The sequence below is a fragment of the Cavia porcellus genome, unplaced genomic scaffold (assembly GCF_034190915.1).
Source record: "Cavia porcellus strain 051 isolate PalLab524CR breed Dunkin Hartley unplaced genomic scaffold, mCavPor4.1 scaffold_15, whole genome shotgun sequence".
NCBI classification, from domain to species: Eukaryota; Metazoa; Chordata; class Mammalia; order Rodentia; family Caviidae; genus Cavia; species Cavia porcellus.
In genome coordinates this window covers 55,852,778-55,857,050 of record NW_026947498.1, presented here as the reverse complement: position 1 = coordinate 55,857,050, position 4,273 = coordinate 55,852,778, and the positions used below count along the sequence as shown (strand labels likewise).

The 4,273-nt window shown below is 37.9% G+C and overlaps 1 pseudogene; it reads right to left on the bottom strand.

Annotated features, from left to right (window-relative positions):
• Positions 1-1,561: 1,561 nt before the first annotated feature.
• Positions 1,562-3,145, bottom strand: LOC100731654 (eukaryotic translation initiation factor 2 subunit 2-like; annotated as a pseudogene).
• Between the last annotated feature and the right edge of the window lie 1,128 nt (positions 3,146-4,273).

Genomic DNA, 4,273 nt, shown 5'->3' with positions numbered 1-4,273 from the left:
AGTTTATATTAGGAAAGAAGTTCAATAAGCTCCTCTAGGAAAACCAACAGCAATAAGAGAACCAACAACAACCAGGAGAACCAACAACACTACTACTTCCTCAAGGGATTTTGAAGGTAAAATTAAAGTCCCCAGTCAGTTTGTTTGAAGTAAACACATGGGAAATTTTCCCAGTTGGGACTAATATAATCAAATGAACCCTTTAAAAGTTACCAGAAACATCAGCAAGCTTTACTCTGCTCTAGTAGAAAGTAAATAGGCAGGAATTGCCTTTGCATGGGGCCTTGTGACCAGGACCTGAGGGCAGCTCAAAAGGTCTGAAACCAGTCCTCATCCTTGGAAAGGAACTGAAATCTATTCATAATCAAAATGAGCTTGAACTAACCTCCCAAGCATGAATCAGACCAAAAAACTATATGACATCCTGAGTTCAAGTTTATGAGGCCTGGATGAGAACCCAGGTAATGGGATATTAGGATTTCTGACCAATAGAAGCTGTGAGATAAGTTGGTGGTGTGATAAGTTTGCAGTAATGTTTTTAAAAAGTCATTGTTATAGTAACGTTGATATATCTCACTCTTTACCAAAGTCTGTGGATGATTTTTTTTAAATTTTATTTTGAAAGTATACAACAGAACAAGTCAGAATAAAGCCAACTAAGATCATACAGTGAAATTGGTACAGAACTTCTCAGCAGGTTACCGGGATAACAGTAATAGTTATCACAGTATATTTTGTTATCTTTATAATAGTTGTTCTTTCAATCACATATATCAAAATGAGATGAAATATAGAACGCTATAGAATTTATCAAAACAGAATATTGAATAGAGCAGTACCATGAATCAGAAAAGAGCAAAATAGTAATAAAAATATTTGCCTTCAAAGAGATGGTAGAAGGAAATCCCCCTTATTTGCTATGGTCAACCTCCCAGGAGATGCTCAGATTTCTGGTTCCCATTTGCTAAAGGGTGGGGGGGGGAAGATAGGGGAAGTGAGATATCTGACTCTAGGCCATGTAGCAGTAGGTTCACTATTGCTTAGCAGGGAGGCAGGATGGTCATTTATTTTCATAGTGTCCTCAGTTCCAACATGGTGCGGATCTCAGGAGCTGCTGCTGGTTCTCCCCCTGTAAAGGCTGCAGTCAGCCAGACCACCACTGCTTACCAGGGAGGGGAGGTGCTTGCTTGGCTTCCCAGAGTCCTAAGTTCCAACATGGCATAGATCTCAGGAGACACTGCTGGTTCTCCCCCTGGAAGGGCTGCAGTCTGCCACACTGCCTCTGCTTACCAGGGAGGAAAGATGCTTGCTTTGCTTCTGGATGATTTTTAAAAAGTATCTCCTTATTCCATCAAGTTCCTCTGAGAGTTGTTAAAGTAGGCAAAAAAGTATATCAACAGCTTGAGCATCTGCAAGGATTTCATATCAACCTACCACTCGCCAAAGAACTTGGCAGCTCTTTTATCTATTTTTAATATAATGCCATATCCACTCTGATGGTAAATGAGTCCAGCCAGTTCCCAGAACATGCTATGCATGTCAGTGGTGATTATCAAATTAGTTAGATTTGGCACAAAGCTATTACAGTCTGGAAATCAGTTTTGATACTGGCAACAGAGCATCAAGGATGACAAGTTTCACACTGTAAGAAATAGAACCAGGTGTGCTTCTGCAGAATCGTGTCTTTCTGTTGGAATCCTCCTCCAATTACAAGTTGGTTATTACTACTTATAGAAACACCTGAATTCAATTCTGCCAATAAAATCCCAAGGAGATATATGGACTGACAATGTAATAGTTTGCAGATACCTGTAAAGTTGACAAGGAAAGTTTTCTTGGTTCTTATTGGGATGACCTGTGGAGGTTTCATAACAAATTTTTTTTTCTCTCCTGCAGTCATACCTGGATTTGGGGTTTTTTTGCCTGATAATATTGAGCACTTGATTCAGTAGCTCTTGGTATGTTAAGTCTCTTGTCCTGCAAAAGCAGGGCCTCTCTGTTCATTACATGTGAGACTGTTGCCTTTTTTGCTGTATTCATCTTCTAAAATTCTTTTTCTAGTAGTTTATCTTCATCTGGAAATTTAACATACTTCCTTTTCTTCTTTTTCTTGTCAAGCATAATACCAAGGTCATCTCATGGTTCACCTTGCTCTTGGATATTACCTTCAGTCTTAACATCCTTTATATCCTCTTCAATTGTATCAATATAAAATATCATTTTGCTTGTTTTCTTCTTTTTGTTTTTTTATACATTTTTTATTGTAAAGAGGAGAAAACCAAGGAAAATAAAACAGAATAAAACCAATAAAAAATAAATTAGTATAAGTAATACCGGACTTTGAAACCTTACGAAACCAACAATAGTTGGCATAACACCTTTTGCTGTCTTAAAAATAGCTGCAGATATTTTCAGACATATTAAAATCAAACAGAACAGAATAGAACAGAAACCATAAAGCCAAAACAGTGCATGCCATAAAGAACTTCCAAACAAGCCACTAGTAAATCCAAAATGGCTATTACTATAATATGTCTTGTTATCTTTCAAATAGCTGCTCCTGCCATCAGATTTAATATAACCAAACAAAATAAAGAGAAGAAAACCCAACCCCAACAAAAGAATGAAAATTGTTTCCCAGCCAGGATCATTTCCTGATGAGGCCTGGATCTCTCTCCACTCAGTCCGTGCTGATTCACTGAGAGAGGTTCGGGTGTACCTGTCCCCACTCTTGTAGCAGCCAGTGCTTGACACTGTTTTCCAGACAGGGGATCACCTGCTTGATGAGGCCTCTGGTTCTTTCGCACCATTCTTGACCCCAAGTACTCCCCTGGTTCTTTCCCTCACTCTCTTCCCCCAAGTGCACAAATGGCGAGGACTCACGGAGAGACGTGCGGATGTAGCTGCTGCTTTTTGTTTTGATTAAAGAAATTCAAGCCATCTAGATCAAAAGAAACAGCGTTCTTCTGTCTTCTTCACTGGCTTCCTCATCTTTGTCCTCCTCCTTGGTCCTGGCCTCACTTCTTTTGCACCTGAATGCTGAGTTTCTTCTGTCTGGGCATCTCTTTCCTTGTCTAACAAAAGGTTTCTGCTTCTTTTGCTTGTTGCTCGTAGTTGAATCAAAACTGATCTCACCCCCAGACATAGTTGCAGCTTGGGTGGGCTCAGCATGGATGGGACATGAGTTGGGTCAGCCTCAGGCTCCCAGTAGCAGCCTGGCTCCTGCTGATGCCCCTTAAGCACCAAGCAAGGCTCTTCCTTTTGAGAAAGGGGACAACACCCTGCCCTAGCCTGTAGTAATCTGTGGCACAGCAATAGACTAAGTAAATTCTTAGCTTTCATTGAGTTTATATTTCCATGAAAGAAGACAAAAGAAATATGCAACAATAATGATGATTTCAGTGTTACAAGCAAAGCTTTCTTTAAATATTTTTAATTTCCCATAATGGAAAATATGCTACATAATTTTGAAATTTGAAATATGTCCTTCCCTCCCTGCCTACTATATGTCCAATTGTTAAATTTTAGTTTTATTACTTGGCAAAATAATTCAAGATTTCATTTCACTTTTTGAGCTAAAGAGAGAAAAAACACCTGTTATTACTCTTTACATTGGCAGTAGTTTTCTCCTTCCCAGAAAGCAATCTGCATTGTTTAAAATCTATTGTCTTCTAAAGCTATACCTTTTTATCTAAGAATCAGTAGACGCCTCTTAAATGTTTAATACACAAGAGATATAAAGAAAATTCAGATCCTGTTTCAAAAGATGACCTTTCCTTTTTAATTAATGTACATGGATTCTAGAATCTTGTCAAAACAAGGTAGTATGTTAAGGCAAGGAGCCTGAAAGCCTGTTCTATTTCCCTCCCAAATCCTCCATATCTCATTCATGTGACCTTGGAAAAGTACAACTAACTGACAATCTTATCTTCTGTATAAAAGAATGAATACCTAATAAATCAGTGAAAGGATTCTAATCTTATCTTCTGTATAAAGACTAAGTAAAATCTACCAAATAGAATTAGTAAAAGAATTCCGTAAAAATGCTGTACACTAAAGTGCTTTATAAATTCCAAAGTGCTAACAAATTATATATAAGGTAACATACTTTTTAAGTTTTCTCTCTTTTCTCCTCCAAACAGCATATCCCACACATCAATAAACTCCATTTAGGAGTGATAAATCTTTGGGTAAAAAATAGTTCTTGGCTTGCATTGTAAAATACGTTCTGTTGAAATGTTCTTATTGGAAAACAAATTGTACTAATCAACCT